Genomic DNA, 20,555 nt, shown 5'->3' on the forward strand with positions numbered 1-20,555 from the left:
TGTATAAGACTGGGTCTTGTATAAGACCCAGTTCTTTAAGGAATTAAAATCAACAGCACTTAAGTGTTAATTTTAATTCCTTAAAGAACTGGGTTGAAACCTGACTGATATGGAGGTTGCCTGGTAGCTCTGTTGTGCTATGCTTAGTTGCTCAGTCATGTCTGTTTCTTTGTGACCCCATGGACTGCAGCTTGCCAGGCTCCTCTGTCCATGGGGATTCTCCAGGCAAGAACACTGGAGTGTGTTGCTATGCCCTCCTCAAGGGGATCTTCCCAACCCAGGAATAGAACCCAGGTCTCCCATATAGCAGGTGGATTCTTTACTGGCTGAATCACCAAGGAAGCCCAAGAATACCAGAGTGGGTAGCCTATCCCTTCTCCAGAGGATCTTCCTGGCCCAGGAATCAAACTGGGGTCTCTTGCATTTCAGGCAGATTCTTTACCAGTTGAGCTACAAGGGAAGCCCTGCTCAATAGCTAGTCATCTTCAATTTGCTTCTTTATATTAGGTAGGAGATGTTCAACAATGATGAAAAACAAAAGATGTCTGTGTTTTGGATTTAGATTTCTGTGTTCTAGATTTAGAGCTGGATCTAGATTCATGCGACCCCATGGACTGCAGCATGCCAGGCTTGCCTGTCCACCATCTCCTGGAGCTTGCTCAAACTCATGTCCATAGAGTCAGTGATGTCATCCAACCATCTCATCCTTTGTTGTCCTCTTCTCCTCTTGCCCTCAACCTTTCCCAGCATCATGGTCTGGGTGGCTCTTTGCATCAGGTGGCCAAAGTGTTGGAGCTTCAGCCTCAGCATCAGTCCTTCCAATGAATATTCAGGGTTGATTTCCTTTAGGACTGACTAAGTTCATAGAATCTCAACTGCAAGTGAACTAAAACCCATATTTCTATCCAGCCATATTTTTGAAGCCCTTAACCTATGATTTTCAAGTCAAGCTCTTCGGACACAAATGAGACAAATGAGGCAAATAAGAAATCAACAGATATTGCTGGGTAAGGATCGACAACCAACAGGTACCTGAAAGCAAATCCACAGGTCACAATTCAAAGATCTAATTCTTACATGTGTTTTTCTGTCTGCCAATCTAAAAAGAAAGGACAACATGAAATTTTACCTTCTCTCTTCACCTGGGATGACAGATAGAGATCTAGGCGAGCTGACTTGGGTAATAATTCTCTCCCTTTGCAGGCTTCTGCCAGTTTCCCCAGGATCCCGTCTGCAGGTTCTAGAGCAAGTAGGCTGTCCTAGGGGTGTCATCCTGGCCACCAGAAACTGTAGAGGAGGAAAAATAATTTTCCTTCTACCCTTTGTGGTCAATGCTTGGTTGAGACCCCTTTCTCTCTAAGGACACCTCATGAATGGATAAGCTTATCTGATTAAAATTTATCCACTTCATATAGCAAATTCCCATTGGTTACCTTTTTTCCCCATGGTAGTGTATATGCTTCCATGTTACTCTCTCCATTCTCCTCACCCTCTCCTCACCCCTCCCCACCCCCTGCCGTGTTCATAAGTCTGTTCTCTTTGTCTGCGTCTCCATTGTTCCTTGTATGATTCAGGAAACTCAAACTGGGGCTCTGTAAAAACCTAGAGGGGTAGAAGGGGGTGGGAGGTTGGAAGGAGGTTAAAGAAGAAGGGGGGCACATGTATACCTATGGCTGACTCTTGTTGGTGTATGGCAGACGCCAACCCAATATTGTGAAGCAATTTTCCTTCAATTAAAAATAAATAAGTTTGGGGGAAAAAAAGTTCTTCACTTCAGCCATTATAATTCAAGTTATCTTTGGTAAGTGTAACCTACTTGTTCAGCCTTAAAACAAAATTTTATTCACCCAAACAGCCTCATCTGTCCAGTTCCTAAGTGGCACCTCAGTATGAACCTAAACCCAGTCCAATTACTAAGAAAGACCTAGTCCAACCCAGACTGGATTCTAAATTGATCTCTTGTCACTTTTGGGGCTCAGCCAGGAAAAACAAATGCTTACGTAAAATCTGAAAACTCATAATTCAAAAACAGAGGAACTAGAATGCTAGAGGGCCTTACCCACGCCCTCGAAGGGCTCTAAGAATGTCGGCAGGTCAAGCGGCGGCAAGCATACCTGAGTCTGGTTGCTCTTTGCTCCTGAGGGGCTTCTCCTGGTGGGTGGGCGGGCGGAGTCTTCTTTGATTCCCTCTTCTGATACCAGAACTGTTAAAAGACAAACTGAGGCAAGTTAAAAATTTTAAGAGTTTATTTGAACGAAAATTGATTTGAAACAAACAGCCTGCAATCTAGCAGATAGAAAGGAGCTTCAGGGATCCGTCTTTATAAGCAGAAGGGAGCAGGAAGAAGGAAGCTGTATGAAGAGAAAAAGCAGGTTGGTTTCCTTTAGGAAATGCTACGTATCAGTGCCTTCAGTCATTTCTGACTCTTTATAACCCTATGGATTGTAACCTGCACGGTTCTGCTGTCCATGGAATTCTCCAGGCAAGAATACTGGTGTGGGTTGCCATGCCCTCCTCCAGGGGATCTTCCCGACCCAGGGATTCAATCTGCGTTTCCTGTGTCTCCTGCATCGCAGGATTCTTTATCACTGAGCCACCGGGGAAGTCCTTTAGGAAATGTCAGAGCTCTATAAGGCAGATTGCCTAACTAGAGCTGATCAGGTGATTCTTCTTTTCTTTCAGTTGCACCAGGTCTTAGTTGAGGCATGAGGGACCAGGGATCGAACCTGGGTCCATTGCATGGGAAGCTCAGAGTCTTAGCCACTGGACCACCAGGGAAGTCCTGATTAGGTGATTCTTGATTGATCATTTCTGGGAAAGATTTCATTTCTGGGAAAGTCAAGACTATAATTAAGTCTTAGTTTGGTGACATGAGGCTTAGCATAAGTGACTTCATTTTAGGCCTGTTGTCTTGGTTTGTTTGTTTCTGGAAGGAAATTCTTTTTTTGAGTTTTTTTTTTTTTCTTTGCTACACAGCGTGGCTTGTGGGACCTTAGTTCTTCAATCAGGGATCTAATCCAGGCCCTTGGGAGTGAAAGCACTGAATCCTAACCAATGGACTGCTAGGGAATTCCCTGTTGTCTTGTTCTTAACAGAGGCAAACCTAAATCATATGCCTTCATCCTGCAATGGACTGGTGTAGTAGTTTCTTTCTGCTGCATAAAAAATTACCAAACTTAAGGGCTTAAAACAACACTCACATATGAGCTTATTGTTCTGTAGGTCAGAAGTCTTAGGATCTCTGCTCCATGTCTTACAAAACTCAAATCAAGGTGTCAGTCAGATTGCACTCTCAGCTAGAGCTCGGGGTTCTCTTCCAAACTCATGTGGTTGTAGAAAGTCCTGTTCCTTGTGGTTATGATGCTGGCTGAGTGATGTGCTGGCTGCCCAGGGGACACTCTCAGAGGTGAGAGACTGCCTACCTTCCTTGTGAATGGCCCCCTCCAGCTTCAAAGCAAGAATGGAACATTTCACCCTCATTGAATCCCTCTCTTGTGCTTCACATCTCTCTGACTTTCTCTGTCCCCAACACCAGACCCAGATTTAAAGGGTGATTAGGTCACACTCTTCTGACTAATCTCCCTATTTTAAGACCAACTGATCTAGGAACTTGATTACATCTGAAATTTGTGTTTGAATAACTGAGAATTCACAGCAGTAGTGTCTGAATCACTGGGAGAAGGTGCATGTACACCAAGGCCAGGAATCTATTTTAAAAAACCTGCCTCCCACAATGGGAAATTCCCCATAGGAATGCGTATGGGTGGTTCAAATGTTGGAAAACCAAAATTTTACAATGTCCACCGGTAAGAAAGAAGACAAACACAGACAAAGGAAAACTAAAAGCATCTGAGGGGAATTCCTTGGTATTCCAGTGGTTAGGACTCCTATCTTTCATTGCCAAGGGTCTGGGTTTGATCTCCGGTCAGGGAATTAATATCTCACAGGATGAATGGCACATCCAAAAAAAAAGTTTTAAAACTGAAATTATAAATTCTACTAGAAACTAAAAGGAGATGGAAAAAAAGAGTTGGAGCAGTATTGAAAACCTGGCTGAGATGCAGAAAATGGCAATAGAAGCTCTAGATATGATTAATAATTTCTTAAGCAATTAACTGTAGCAATGAATATAAAAAGATGAAGTTGGAGAAATTAAATGGAAGTGTGCACAGCACGGGAATTAACAAGGCAAGCGGAGCATTGGTCATGGAAACAAAGGATCGCGGTAAGTGTATCCGAAAGGAAAGGAGCTGGAGGTCTGAATTCTTTCTTTATCTATAAAGTAAGGGTTTTGCAGTGGATAACGTCCAACTCTTAGCTCTATAGTATCTACAATTCTATGTTGTGGCCACAGGGTCCTGCTGAGTTGGAAGGCAAGGGGAGGATACGTCGAAGAGTAGGGACTGAAAGTCATGTTGAGGACAAAAACTGGGTTCATTAGGATTTGATGGAATAAGAAATGTAAGGGTAAGAGAGTTAGGCAAAAAGTTGATTTTATGCTATTTCCCATAGAATTTTAAAACTTTATAGCATTATACTTCCTTTCCCTCCTCCCTTTGTTTGTTCTATTATTATGATAGATTTTACTTCTTCATATGGTATAAATCTCACAGTACTTTTTTGGGGTTTGTTTTAAAAGTTAACTATTGGATGAAACTGGAGCCCATTATACAGAGTGAAGTAAGCCAGAAAGATAAAGACCGATGCATGTATATGGAATTTAGAAAGATGGTAACAATAACCCTATATGCAAAACAGAAAAAGAGACACAGATGTACAGAACAGACTTTTGGACTCTGTGGGAGAAGGCGAGGATGGAATGTTTCCAGAGAACAGCATCGAAACATGTATATTATCAAGGGTGAAACAGATCACCAGCCCAGGTGGGATGCATGAGACAAGTGCTGGGCCTGGTGCACTGGGAAGACTCAGAGTTAGCGGGTAGAGAGGGAGGTGGGAGGGGGATCGGGATGGGGAATACATGTAACTCCATGGCTGATTCATGTCAATGTATGGCAAAAACCACTACAATATTATAAAGTGATTAGCCTCTAACTAATAAAAATAAATGGGAAAAAAAAAGTTAACTATTATTTAAAGAGTTGAAAAGTGAGAAATAAATGTCGTCTATATTTATCTCCAGAGGTTTAAATTTCCATCTGAAGTTATTGTCCTTTAACCTGAAGCACTTTAACAATGGCAATGAGTTTTCTCAGGTTCTGTTTGCTTGAAAACGTCTTTATTTAAACTTCATTTTTGAAGTTTTTTTTTTTTTAATTATAGAATTCTAGGCGGACTTTTTTTAAACATTTCCCGGTTGGATCTTTTCATTTTCCTTTAATGGAAGAGTGAATAGATTTGTTCTGTCATGTAATTAATTTACTGGCAGAGTGTCTCATCATTTTGAGGCTTGTTTTTAAGCTTCATTAAAGTAAATCTGAAGTAGTTTTTACTCTAGGTTTAGTTTGGCCTTAATGCTATGAGGTAGAAAAAAATTATCCAGAATATTTGGTCAAGTTTCTGTTTTCCTTTAATTGGTCTTCTTTTGTATTACCCTATACAGGCACAGACTTGTATCCAGTCAAAGACTTAAGGAGATTCCTAAAGCAACATCTCTGCATGCATAGCGTCCTTCTCTCTGCCTTGCAAATCTCAGCCACCTCAGCTCACTTCAACTAATGTCTCTTGTGGGTTTCTGAGGCAGCACAGTAGTAAAGAATCTGCCTGCCAAGCAGGAGACGAGGGTTCAATCCACTGGTCAGGGAGATGCCCTGGAGAAAGAAATGGCAACCCACTCTAGTATTCTTGCCTGGGAAATTCCATGAACAGAGGAACCTAGTGGACTACAGGTCATGGGGTTGCAAAAGAGTCGGACACGACTTAGTGACTGAACAACAACAACATCTCTTGTTGTACCTACTGCGTCTGGAGTCTAACAAATACCTTCAGAGAGAAATGTGGTCATCATAGGGGTTATTTCATTTATTTCTCTTTTCTTTGGAGTTACAGTTCTCTCTTGCTGGTTGTCCATCATCTAAAAACAACTGTTTCACATATATTGTCTTCTTTCTTTGGTTATTTGAGGCCTGAGCACTGATCTGGTATTACTTAATCTGTCTTTGGCAGTGGTGGAATGACCACATTAAAACTATATTATTAATTATTAATATATTATTAATTATTTATTTATTGTTGATATATATTATTATCATTAATATACATTATTAATATGCATATATGTGTGTTGCTGTTGTTGTTTAGTTGCCAAGTCGTGTCTGACTCTTTCTGTGACCCGGACTGTAGCCTGCCAGGCTCCTCTGTCCATGGGATTTCCCAGGCAAGAATACTGGAGTGGGTTGCCATTTCCTTCTTCAGGGGATCTTCCTGAACCTGGGATTGAACCCTTGTCTCCTGCATCTCCTGCATTGGCAGGCAGATTCTTCACCACTGAACCACCAGGGAAGTCCTGAGGTGTTGGATTAGGGCCTTTTGAAATAGGAGGCAAATTTTTCTTAGTCCTCAGTTGAATGCAATTAGGTGACAGAATCCTGGTTGCCTTCCAATATCTATTCTCCCCTTCTTATTAATAGGAACATAATGTTTAGGTAGGGATTAGCCACTTAGAATATAGATTTGTTTCCAGCCTCTCTTGTGGCTTGATTTGGCTATGTGATAAAATTTTGTTTGAAGAAATCTGAATAGAAGGCTTCTATGGCATTTTTTGTAAAGCTTTTTTTTTTTTTCCCATTTATTTTTATTAGTTGGAGGCTAATTACTTTACAATATTGTAGTGGTTTTTGCCATACATTGACATGAATCAGCCATGGATTTACATGTGTTTCCCATCCTGAACCCCCCTCCCACTTCCCTCCCCATCCCATCCCTCTCTGGGTCATCCCAGTGCACCAGCCCCGAGCACTTGTCTCATGCATCCAACCTGGACTGGTGATCTGTTTCACACTTGATAATATACATGTTTCGATGCTGTTCTCAGAGGATGACTCTGTAGTTTTTCCCGCTTTCTTCTGATGTTAGGCTGGAATGTACAGTTGATGACTGGAGCGCCAGTTGCCAACTTGGACTATGAGGGAACTTGGGTATGGAAGCCAGTGCCGAAGATGACAGAGCAGAGGGATAAGATCCTGGGTCTCTGATGACTTTGTCCAGCCCTGGAACACCTACTTTCAGCATATTTGATGTGAGAGAAAATAAACCTTGTATTCTTTTAAGCCATTCTCCACTCCCCCACCCCCCAAGATGTGTAGCTGAATCTAATCTTCCTTTTTTTTTTTCTCTTGAATTTGTTTTTATTTTTATTGGGCCATAAGGGATGGGTTGGGAAAGATCTCTGCAAGTTATGCCCCACTAGGGAACTGTCCATTCTAATTTTCCTGGGATAGCTTTTGGAGCTTTTTCTTTTTCTTGGAGCCACTGCTCTTGCTGGCAGCAGCCTCTTCAGGCCCCCTGCTGAGTGGCTCCATCTTGGAAGAGAATTTCCTCTTTTTCTTGGGGACCCGCTTATTTTCTGACTCTTCAGGGTCACTAACAGGTTCCTTTTGGGGGAAAGATTTCTTCCTCTTGGGAAGACTTTCATAGCCGGCTGTCTCTTCACGATCACTACTAACCAGCTCCTCCTTGGAAAAAGATTTCTTTTTCTTGGATTTGGAGAAGGAGATAGATAGGTCTTCCATTCTATTCTCCTGAGGAGCCCGGAGATTTTGCTTTTACTCTTTTTTAGGTCTTTTGCTTGTTTCTTCACACTCCTCCAGGTACTACTGCTGTTTTCTGAAGATGCTGAAGCAATCAAAGACAGTTTTTCCTTTTCCTTCCTCTGTTTTCTTTTCTTTCTTCTGTTTCTCCAGCTTCCTGGTAGTTCCAGCAGCCAATTCTTCTGCCTGAGCCATTGCCTCCTTCACAACAACCAGATTCTTTCATGGAATCTCTCTAATCTCACAGAAGGACAGTTGCCCCTCAACTTGCTCTCAAAAGTTTCTCCCCAAATACACAGGTGGATACCTCAGAGAAGCATTCAGTTCATGAGGCAATATGGCATTTGTTTGCCAGATTTTAGCTTTTGTTCTTGGCAGCTGTTCCACCAATGAAGGTAGAATGGAAAATGAGTCCATATTTTGGGGTGTTACCCCTGGTCTTCAGAGCTCTGGAAACTTGGTCCGTTTGCTGAGTCCAAGGAATCACTCAGGCACCAGGACTGGAATCTAATCCAAATTAACAAACTTTCTTAGGGTTTCAGTGGTAGGTATGAAGACTATCATTGCACATCAGGTGAAAAACAAAGAAAATCCAGGTCTACTCCTCTTCTTTCTGTTTATTGCTATGATTCCCAGGAGCTGATAAGCAGTGAAAGGCTCAAGGAGGGGGATGGGATGCAAGGAGGTACAACTGACCTGTCCAAGGCTTGGATCTGAGAGACTGAAGCTGCATTTCTGGCTAAGCCATGCTTTGACTATGATCTTCTGAACATCACTTTCTCTGGGCTTCAGTTTCTACATAGGATGAACGTGGATGAAATTATTTCATCTGCCAGCTACATAGAGTTGTTATGAATATCAAATGAAAGAACAAATCTGAAAGTGTTTACAAAAAATAAATTGTATAATTTTATTGTTAGTACAATCATCCATGTCATGAAACTCATCTTCTACTCTGCTCATCTGAACTTTCTTAAACTTCTTTGCAAAATGCTTTAAGGCAGACTTTCTTTTTTTAAAAAAATTTAAAAATAAATGTATTTGGCCATTCTGGGTCTTTGTTGAGACGTGTGGGGTCTTTAGCTGCAGCATGTGGGATCTAGTTCCCTGACCAGGGATTGAATCCCAGGCCCCCTGCTTTGGGAGTGCTGAGTCTTACCTACTGGACCTCCAGGAAAGTCCCTAAGGCAGAATTTCTTTCCCTTCCCCTCCTTTTTTTTCTTTTAAAGACTTGATGGAGAGAATCCTGCTTTCCAAGATAAAATAAAAATATCCTGAAAGTAGAATTTAAAGTCTCTGTGCTATTTCTAGTCATTGTTTTGCTACCCATGGTTAGGTGGTCTGTAAACATTGTTGTTATAAGAGTTAACGAGAGAGTCCTGGCTGGAACTGTCAGCTTATTGAATTGTTTGGATGCGATCTTCCATGATATGGATATCTGGAGAAGAGACAAGGTCTAGGGACTGAGTCTTGGGGCTTTCCAGCCTTTATGGTTGTCAACTACAAATTGGCACTTGCCGTGGGTGCTTGCCATCTACCTCTACAAGGATTAAATCATGTGCTTCTGCAGCTGCTGACCTTCAACACCCACTGGAGGAGTTCAAGGTGAAGAGCAGAAATGAGGCACTCTGTGCTCTGGGAAAACTGGCAGCACAGGTCTTCAGATTGTTAGATATTCTCAAGAGCTGATATTATGAGCCCAATTCTTGTATTTCCTCATATCTACAAAAGCACTAAAATCCTTCATTGTGACAACTGTTTCTCGTGACTAGCAGAAGCTTCGTGAGACCAGCAGAAACTTTCTAAAAAATAAATGTGCTAGATTGTATGTATTCCCCCTTTATCAAAATCACATGTATACTGTCCTCCCCCACTACCTCTTTGGAGTAGTTTCTCAGAGCTCCCTGAGGAGCTGTCTCCCTGGCTGCATCCTCATTTTGCCCCCAATAAACCTTAACTCGAGACTCTCACATTGTGCATCTTTTTTTAGTCAACAGGATTCAGGTTGAGGAAGAAGATACATCAAAGGAGATGGAGAAGAAAGCGGACTCTCAGATGCCTGCCTATCTGCCTGCTCTCCTTCTTGTACCGGCTTTTATGATTATCTCTGGGGCGCCCTGCCCTGGGGATGTACGCTGGCGTTTGTGGTTGTGGCTCTGCCAGTGCACTTGCTGGTTCTGCAAGTGTGTTCACACGCATGTTCCTGCAGGCGGTGGACATCAGAAGTGTGTGTTCTAAAAGTAAGTGAGCAGCACAGTCCTAGTGCTCCGGAAAGAACAGTGTGGTGGCCCAAGTCACACTGGGGAAAGCTGAACGAGGTACATTTCAGATAGTCCCCTTTGTTGCCATTCCTCAAAGCCCAGGGCATTCTGGGAAAACTGGGTGGAGCTGACCCAGAGAAGGAAGTGGGCACAGGACTCTTGGGTCCACCTCTAGCCTCCCTGGCCTCCTTCGTAATATCCCTTGTGCATGCATGCTTAGTCACTCAGTTGTGTCTGACTCTTTGCAACCCCATAGACTGTAGCCGGCCAGGCTCCTCTGTCCATGGGATTCTCCAGGCAAGCATACTGGAGTGGGTTGCCATTTCTTTCTCCAGGGGATCTTCCCGACCCAGGGATCAAACCCGGGTCTCTTGTACTGAAGGCAGATTCTTTCCCATCTGAGCCACCAGTGAAGCCTCATCATGTGAAATGCCGAGTACAGGGACTGGGTGATTTCCCTGAGTTAAGAAGTCTGAGGTCGGTTTTTACTTTCCAATGGGAGATACAGCTCAGAGCAGGGGACTTAAGGAGACTTCCCTTCTGAGGAAAATTCTGTAGATGATGGCCAAGGTAGGAGTTTGGTTAGTTATTACTATGAGGCAAGTAGCTCCTGTCTCTCTCCTCCAGGTCCTGAGTTGGGACAGTTCTTCTGAGTGAAAGCAGGACCTGAACTAGAGCTTGGAAGAGGCTTGGAAGAGATGGGAATGGGGTGTAGGCAGCAAGGTGGCTCAGCCTCACTCACTTTTCCATGAACTGTTTCTGAAGTCTCCTCTTTTTCCTTCCTTTGCAAACTCTGGTTATGTAGCTGCCATTTCCTTGGGAGCAATACTTTTTTTACAAGAGCTTTTATTGTGCCTTTAAATAAACCAAAGAATAAGAAAAATAGTTCTTCACTGTGGAATGCTTGAAAAATATTTAACATACTTAGGAAGCAAAAGCTATGCATACTGCCACTGACCATGGACAACTACCTTAGATGGTATTTCTTTTTGAAAGAAGTTTTTTCAAATTTATTTTTGATTGGCGTATAATTGCTTAATAATATTTTGTTGGTTTCTACTATACAACAATGAATCAGCTGTAAATATATATATGTCCCCTCTCTCTTGAAGTGGGTTGCTATTTCCTTCTCCAGGGGATCTTCCTGACTCAGGGATTGAATCTGTGTCCCATGCATTGGCAAGTGAATTCTCTACTACTAAGCCAACTGAGATGCCCCAAACCCTCATTAGCTGTTAGTTGATATGAGTATTTTCCATGTTATGCATGAATTCATTGTATTATCAAAGTATGATTTGTCAATGAGTGCATATGCTGTCATTCTGTAGGTATATCATAATTTACTTAACTGTTCCCCTATTTTGGACGTTTGTATTGGGTAAAATTTTTGCTCTTTGTGATGAAAGGTACTTGAATGTAAAAATTTCTCCACCTTTCACATAGAGGTGAATTCCTGGAAGGGGAAGGAATGGTTGAGGAAAGGAAGAGAGCACCAGTGGAGGGAGCATTTTCCTCATCCAGTTCTGCCTAGATGCTTGAAAACCTGCTATGACCACCTCTACAAGGCCTATGAGAAAGGACGGCAGACGGCAGTGTTGCGCTGGCTTCCAGGGGAGTGTGGGCTGAAGGAGAAAGGAGGACATTTTGGAAGATTTCTGTCTCCCTTTCTTCTTTCTTTCCTTTCTTCCTTTCTTCTTTCCTTCCTTCCTTTTTTCCCTCCAATTTTCAAAGGGTTTGGATTCACTGAACTGGGAAGGTCTATTTCCAGCTGGATGAATGAGTGTATGAGTTTGGGCAAGTTGCTCAATTTCTTTGGGCTTCCCCTTCAGTTCAGTTCAGATCAGTCACTTAAGTTGTGTCCGACTCTGCCACCCCGTGGACTGCAGCACGCCAGGTCTCCCTGTCCATCACTGTCCATCACCAGTTCCTGGAGCTTGCTCAAACTCATGTCCATCAAGTCGGTGATACCATCCAACCATCTCATCCTCTGTCTTCCCCTTCTCTTCCTGCCTTCAATCCTTCCCAGCATCAAGGTCTTTTCCATTGAGTCAGTTCTTCACATCAAGTGGCCAGAGTATTGGAGCTTCAACTTCAGCATCAGTCTCTCCAATGAATATTCAGGACTGATTTCCTTTAGGATTGACTGGTTTGATCTCCTTGCAGTCCAAGGGACTCTCAAGAGTCTTCTCCAACACCACAGTTCAAAAACATCCATTCTTCTGTTGTTTGAGGAGGCCTTACAAATAGCTGAGAAAAAAAGAGAAGCAAAAGGAAAGGAGAAAAGGGAAGATAAACCCATCTAAATGCAGAGTTCCAAAGAAGAGCAAGGAGATAAGAAAGCCTTCCTCAGCGATCAATGCAAAGAAATAGAGGAAAACAATAGAATGGGAAAGACTAGAGATCTCTTCAAGAAAATTAGAGATACCAAGGGAACATTTCATGCAAAGATGGGCACGATAAGGACAGAAATGGTACAGACCTAACAGAAGCAGAAGATATTAAGAAAAGGTGGCAAGAATACACAGAAGAACTATACAAAAAAGATCTTCATGACCCAGATAACCATGCTGGTGTGATCACTCACCTAGAGCCAGACATCCTAGAGTGAGAAGACAAGTGGGCCTTAGGAAGCATCATTATGAACAAAGCTAGTGGAGGTGATGGATTTCCAGTTGAGCTATTTCAAATCCTAAAAGATGATGCTGTGAAAGTGCTGCACTCAACATGCCAGCAAATTTGGAAAACTCGGCAGTGGTCACAGGACTGGAAAAGGTCAGTTTTCATTCCAATCCCAAAGAAGGGCAATGCCAGAGTGTTCAAACTACCCCGCAATTGTGCTAGCAAAGTATTGCTCAAAATTCTCCAAGCCAGGCTTCAATGATACATGAAATGAGAACTTCCAAATGTTGAACATTTAGAAAAGGATTTAGAAAAGGCAGAGGAACCAGAGATCAGATTTCCAGCATCTCTGGATCATCGAAAAAGCAAGAGAGTTCCAGAAAAACATCTACTTTTGCCTTAATGACTACGCCAAAGCCTTTGTCTGTGTGGACCACAAGAAACTGTGGAAAATTCTTCAAGAAATTGGAGTACCAGAACACCTTACCTGCCTCCTGAGAAATCTGTGTGCAGGTCAAGAAGCAGCAGTTAGAACTGGACATGGAACAACAGACTGGTTCCAAATAGGAAAAGGAGTACGTCAAGGCTGTATATTGTCACCCTGCTTATTTAACTTCTGTGCAGAGTACATCATGTGAAATGCCAGGCTGTATGAAGCACAGCTGGAATCAAGATTGCCAGGAGAAATATCAATAACCTCAGATATGCAGATGATACCACCCTTATGGCAGACAGTGAAGAAGAACTAAAGAGCCTCTTGATGAAAGTGAAAGAGGAGAGTGAAAAAATTGGCTTAAAACTCAACATTCAAAAGACTAAGATCATGGCATCAGGTCCCATCACTTCATGGCAAATAGATGGGGAAACAATGGAAACAGTGGCAGACTTTATTTTCTGGGGCTCCAAAATCACTGCAGGTGGTGACTGCAGCCACGAAATTAAAAGACGCTTGCTCCTTGGAAGAAAAGCTATGACAAACATAGACAGCATATTAAAAAGCAGAGACATTACTTTACCAACAAAGGTCCATTTAGTCAAAGCTATGGTTTTTCCTGTAGTCATGTATGGATGTGAGAGTTGGACTATAAAGAAAGCTGAGCGCTGAAGAATTATTGCTTTTGAACTGTGGTGTAGGAGAAGACTCTTGAGAGTCCTGTGGACTGCAAGGAGATCAAATCCATCAATCCTGAAGGAATCAACTCTGAATATTCATTGGAAGGACTGATGCTGAAGCTGCTCCAATACTTTGGCCAGCTGATGCAAAGAACTGCCTCATTGGAAAAGACCCTGATGCTGGGAGAGATTGAAGGAGGGAGGAGAAGGGGATGACAGAGGATGAGATGGCTTGTGGCATCACCAACTCAATGGACATGAGTTTGCGTAAGCTCTGGAAGTTGGTGATGGATAGGGAAGCCTGGCGTGCTGCAGTCCATGTTTTGGCAAAGAGTCGGACACGACTGAGTGACTGAACTGAACTTCCCCAATTTCCCGATCCTAAGTATTAACAAAATCTCTCTCTCTCTCTGTGAGACCCTTGTCTGTCTTAAAGTATCTCCATAAAGCAAATGTTGAGAATTTTCAAGATGAATGACATGATGCTGACTATAAAGATGTACAACGGGCTTCTCTGGTGGCCCAGTGGATTAGAATCAGGGGTTGTGGGAGATGGGAGTGATGTCTGTCATGTGCTGTAGGAGACCTGAGGATGGAGGGATTTAACTCCTGGGAGGTCTAGAGAAAAGAACTCTGCACTGGGGGCTGGAGGGGGCCATTTCAGCTCCAGGGTCTAGGATGAGTTGCCTGGTAGCCCTGAGCATTGGTCAATAGCTCCAGGAATGCCCACCTGGTGACAATGCTTGCAGAGTTGGAGTGTGGCCCTTTCTCCCTGCCTCCACTTATTAACCTTTCTGAGTCTCAACTTACCCTAAAGATGTGAAGGGATTTCTCCCTGAAGGAGTACAGATGAAGTACTGAGTGTGGAGACATTTGGCACATGCCAGAGCATGACCACGGTTCTGGAAGAAAGAGGACCTGAGCTGGGATCTTTAAGAGTGGAGTTCTCCAGTCGGTTTTTTCTGGAAGGTTCTGGCATTCCACAGGCAGCTGTGATTCTCTGGCAGAGGGCATCGTGCAGCAGCCCGTTCCTGGAACCGGGCCGATGCTGCGGTCGTGATGGCGAAAGCACTGGGAGGAAAGGGAAGGGGAGCAAAGGGGAGGTGGGTGGGGGCAGGACAGCTGATCACATCGCAGTCCGACTGGTCCAAGTGGCAGCAGGGAAGGGGGCGCTGAGGGGAGCAGGGGGCGGGATGTGTGGCGGCTCAAAAGGGCCGGCCACCTAGGACCACGGAGACGGGACAAGAAGAAGCCATCACTGCCCACCTATGCCCTTCCTTGTTGTGAGTGAAGTGAAAGTTGCTCAGTCGTGTCTGACTCTTGGTGACCCCATGGACTATACATTCCATGGAATTCTCCAGGCCAGAATCCTGGAACGGGTAGCCTTTCCCTTCTCCCGGGGATCTTCCTAACCCAGGGATGGAACCCAGGCCTCCCACATTGAAGGCAGATTCTTTACCAGCTGAGCCACAAGGGAAGCCCTTGTCGTATTACAAAGCAAAAAGCTGTGATGAAAAGCCTTTCAGAAAAACAGGGCAAGGGAAAGACAAGCCAGGCAGGGGTTGCCCGGGCTCTAGGGAACGGGCAGCTGGGTTGTGTCCGGCCTGGGCAGGAGTGAGAAGTGCGCTGAGCGTCAGGCACTCTGTTCAAATAAGATGCGCAGGATCTAGTGAGACCTGCCCCGCCGCGCATCCTCCCCACCTCCCCAAGTCCACCCAGAGAGGGAGAGAGAAGTGTATAGGGGTATAGGTTGCCTTGACAACATCGCAGAAAAGGGAGAAAGTGGGTGCAGAGAGGAAAAATGTGGGACCATGTTCTAGGGTATCTTCGAGAGGCTCCAGGACCAGAGGGTCGCTGGGAAACGGAGCATCGCAGTGAGTATTATGGCTCCGCGAGTGGAAAGCCCGTTCTGTGTGCAGAGCTAAAACGGGTGGCCTTTTTGAAAGGAAGAGCAACAGGCGTGAAGCATTTGCAACATGTTGGGATGTCTCCTCGCTGAGTATATTTCCTGTGCATGCTCTCTACCGCAGCGGATTTCCATCCCAGTCCCTTCCCCCAAGGGTGGTGTGCGTGCCTGGTGTGGATGGCACTTGGCAAGGTGGCGGACAGGCAGCACAGCTACAGGTTCAAAATGCCAACTATACTAATGACCCAATTTTGTTTCTTTTTATGGCTGAGTAGTATATATACATTCCGTTGTATATATGTACCACATTTTCTCTATTCACTCATCTGTTGATGGGCATTAGGCTGTTTCCATGTCCTGGCTATTGTAAATAGTGTTGATATGAACATTGGGGTGCATGTGTCATTTTACATATGGTCTTCTCAGGGTATATGCCCCAGAGTGGGATTGCTGGATCATATGATTGTCCTATTTTTAGTTTTTAAAGGAACCTCCATACTCTTCTCCATAGTGACTGCCTGCGTCAATTTACATTCCTACCAACAGTGCCAGAGGGTTCCCTTTTCTCCACATCCTTTCCAGCATTTTTTGTTTGTAGATTTTTTTTTGGTGGTGCCCATCCTGCCTGGTGTGGGTCGTTTGTAGAGACATGCATGTAGAGACATCAGTCTGTCATACAGAGTGAAGGAAGTCAGAAAGAGAAAAACAAATATTTATATTAACTTATATATGAGGAATATAGAAAAATGGTACGGATAAACCTATTTGCAGGGCAGAAATAGAAAATGGACATGTGGACATGAGAGGGGAGAGGGAAGAGTGGGATGATTTGGGAGATTAGGATTGACACTATCGTGTGTAAAATAGATAGCTAGTGGGAAACAGCCGTATAGCACAGGGAGCTGCAAGTGTGTTTCTCTGTGATGACCTGGAGGTGTGAGATGGGGGTGGGTGTGTGGGAGGTCCAAGAGGGAGGGGATATACCTATACATATATACATAGCTGATTCACTTCATTGTACAGCAGAAGACAGCACAACAATGTAAAGCAATTATACTTAAAAAAAAAAACTGTAAAAAACAGACAGAAAAATGTGGACTGTGGTACCACACTCTCTGGTTTTGTAACCTGACTCTGCCACTGCGACAAGAACTTAACCTTCCTGGGACTCAGTTTCTTCATCTGTAAAATGGGGCAATAGTAGTATCAACTATAAGATTGTTCTAGGATTAGAGGGAGTTTATGTGGTGAAGCACTGAGAAGACTGCCTGGTACATGGTAAGAGCTCTTCAGTACTGGTTTTCATTATTTTATTTTATTTTGGCTTTCACTAATATTAAACATCTGCGTTTAGAAGATATTCTATCTATAAACGTTAACTGCTCTCGGAAAGATCATCCTATCAACTACTTCCTGAACATCTCACATATGTATGATGATGTACTTGATGCTTATTTTTGATGCTGTATTGAAAATTTGTTTTCTGACCAAAACTTGCACACTTCCACACAATGTGTGGACAGATGGATTTAGACACATGAAAGAGCTGACAAATACAATGAGAGTAAGGTACAGAAAAACAATGTATGAGAAAAAAATGATCTGAGCATTAAGAAGACGCCCAGATTTGTGTTGATTGTCTTGAAGTATTAATCTCAGTTCTTACAGCTAGGGTTTTAAAGTTGGTTAATAGGTCAATTTGTAGAATTTGTTAAATTTGTTAAAGAGTCGTAAACCTGCCTGGAAGGAGGTCTCTATTGGACTATCACAGAGATCATTCTTATCCTGGGGGAACAGTTTTTCATAATAATAGTTTATTAAATTTTATAATAATAAATGTCTAATGTTATCTTGGTGAATAGTTTTCTATAATAGTTTTTATTATTATAATACATAATTAATGAAATATGTACTACATGCTATTTTAATAGAGATATTTATAATTATATTTTATTTCTATAATAAGATATTGAGAGATATACCAGTTTTTATGTCATTTCACCATCCCATATTTTATGATGCAAAGTATTTCTTATTATCCTGTTCAACAGATTAAAAGTGAGACATAGGTTGAAATTACCCAAGTCCACACAGTTAATAAAGCATAGAGCTGGTATTTAAACCTAGGACTATCTGAATCCAAATTTATTCTTCTTTAAAAAAAATATTTATTTATTTATGTGTTCGCTGTGCTGGGGCCTTGTTGCTGTGTGGACTTTTCTCTAGTAGCGGTGAATGGGCTTCTCATTGCTGTGGCTTCTTTTGTTGCTGAGCATGGGCTCAAGGGTGCACAGGTTTCAGCAGTTGTGGTTCTCAGGTTCTAGAGCACATGCTCAATAGGTGGGGTGCATGGGCTTAGTAACTTTGAGGCATGTGGGATCTTCCCCGACCAGGGACTGAACCCGTGTCTTCTGCACTGGCAAGCAGATTCTTTACCATTGAGCAACCAGGGAAACCCAAATTCATTGTTAATGACAGGTAATTCAAAACTAATAATTTGAATAATCAGAAAGAGCTCAAAGGAAAGAGAGCTATGGACTGAAACTAACATGATTAAATAAAATGGGAGAGAGATGGAAATTTCTGAATGAACCTTCATAAAACTAGCTATTTGAATCTGAAGTGGAGAAACTATGGCTTACTAAGTGTTTATGTGGAATATGCTTACGTTTACTTTTTTAAAAAAGTTTAATTTTTCCTATGAGCCAAGAAATTGTAACAAAGCTGTCCATGAAAGCTGATTGCTGCAGTTGCAGCAATGGAAGTAATATCTGCAGAGATACAGCCATAAAGGAATTGGCGAATAAAGCGCCATTTGTCATAGAACATGACAGCAAAGGGTCTGGAAATACTTTGGCTTCTAAAAATCTCAACAATGAGGAATCACAGTGTTGTTTTTTTTTTTTTTTAGAAAGCAGTAATAGTTATAATAATAATACCTAATTCTGATAAAATGGTTCCTTTGACCGTGGCATATTTATACATATTAACTCTAACTTCTTACAGTGACTTCATAAGTAGACCTATTATTATTCCCATTTTATGAATGAGGAAAATTTTTAGCAGCAAAGAAAACTAATAGCAGCCCTCTACCTTGTGCTTTTAGCTTCTACCCAGTCATGTGAAACATGCACATGCAGTGAGCAGGTTTTACTTAAACATATGGTCAAATCTGAAAGAGGACTAATGATAAGTCATACCTCTTTTTTCCACTGTTTCCATATACAATATAATTAACCCCTCCTTTTCAGAAATAGCATGCATGTTAAAAAGAAGAGCATCCACACTTGAGCTAACTCCTTTTTCTCTTTGACAAGTGGCTGCCTCTGCTGGCCATTTGGTCTACCAGCCAGCTGGGCCCAGGTTATGCGCCATAACCGGGGAGGTTCGCAAAGCCATGAGATTGTCCATCAGTGGGAAACACAGGAAATTACAGATTAGATGTATGCAAATTATGTGCTGCATATAAAGGCTGAACAGTCCTGAGACAGGTACACATATGGAAAATAACATGAACTCTCTAGCTGTAATGGTTTTGTCATTTGTTACGTGGCAACTCTATTTAAACATTTTGCAATGTGTACTTTCAGCAGCAACAAGCTAAAAAACAAAAGAAACAACAGCCCAAAACCAAGCCAGAAGCCTGAAAGAGCATGTTTAATGAAAAATAAAGTCCTGAGTGTTCTTTTATAAACTGATGATGAATATAAAATGTGTATAAAATGTTGGTTGACATCAGGGGTTTTAGTGATGTAGCTAAACGTATAAAAAGCCAAGACACATCTGCTAAAGAAGCAAAGCACTTATTTCAGTGTTGGATGTTATTTTACAAGATTGTGCCCAAAGCAAACAATTAAATATGTGCAGCTGTGGAAAGGTATGTTTACACATCACTCTGAAGTGTGACTTTTCATTTAGGTCACATTTTTGTCCTCCTAAAATAATTTCAATCACTTTCAATTTCAAGATTTCTTGTGCACGTACAAAGCAATGTTAAAATGTTGGTTCCATTAGCAGTAAGAATTTGGTGAACAATTAAATAATTCCAGTTTTATGTCAGGATAATCAAATGCTTCAGTGAGGACATCAGTTAATTTTGGTTAATGATTCAATTCTTTTTCCATCTGACAGTTCATGAAATCAAAGTGCTGAAACTTCTAACTTCATTGTGAATACTGTGATAAATTCAGTTAAACAGTCAACATTGAAGATAAAACTATTTGTTGCTACTGTGATACTATGAGTATAAATTTTAGCAGAGCATATCAAATTGTCAACATCCCCTGGATCATCAAAAAAGCAAGAGAGTTCCAGAAAAACATCTATTTCTGCCTTATTGACTATGCCAAAGCCTTTGACTGTGTGGATCACAAGAAACTGTGGAAAATTCTGAAAGAGATGGGAATACCAGACCACCTGACCTGCCTCTTAAGTAACCTGTATGCAGGTCAGGAAGCAACAGTTAGAACTGGACATGGAACAACAGACTGATTCCAAATAGGAAAAGGAGTACGTCAAGGCTGTATATTGTCACCCTGCTTATTTAACTTATATGCAGAGTACATCATGAGAAATGCTGGGCTAGAGGAAGCACAAGCTGGAATCAAGATTGCTGGGAGAAATATCAATAACCTCAGATATGCAGATGACACCACCCTTATGGCAGAAAGCTAAGAGGAGCTGAAGAGCCTTTTGATGAAAGTTAAGGAGGAGAGTGAAAAAGTTGGCTTAAAGCTCAACATTCAGAAAACTAAGATCATGGCATCCGGTCCCATCACTTCATCCCAAATAGATGGGGAAATAGTGGAAACACTGGCAGACTTTACTTTGGGGGGCTCCAAAATCACTGCAGATGGTGACTGCAGCCATGAAATTAAAAGATGCTTGCTCCTTGGAAGAAAAGCTATGACCAACCTAGACAGCATATTAAAAAGCAGAGATATTACT

The 20,555-nt window shown here is 42.3% G+C and overlaps 1 long non-coding RNA gene across 2 annotated transcripts in view; it reads left to right on the plus strand.

Annotated features, from left to right (window-relative positions):
• LOC122454214 overlaps nucleotides 1-19,984 on the plus strand; it is a 47,945-nt gene extending 27,961 nt beyond the window's left edge. The window contains exons 3-4 of one of the 2 annotated variants that reach the window (XR_006273344.1): nucleotides 9,700-9,949; nucleotides 19,740-19,984. This is a non-coding gene — a long non-coding RNA (uncharacterized LOC122454214). Of the gene's footprint in view, nucleotides 1-9,699; nucleotides 9,950-10,597; nucleotides 11,062-19,739 lie in introns of those variants that run through there. The other variant, XR_006273343.1, reaches the window with a different exon arrangement.
• Nucleotides 19,985-20,555: the final 571 nt, after the last annotated feature.

Source organism: Cervus canadensis, chromosome 16 (genome assembly GCF_019320065.1).
Source record: "Cervus canadensis isolate Bull #8, Minnesota chromosome 16, ASM1932006v1, whole genome shotgun sequence".
NCBI lineage: Eukaryota > Metazoa > Chordata > Mammalia > Artiodactyla > Cervidae > Cervus > Cervus canadensis.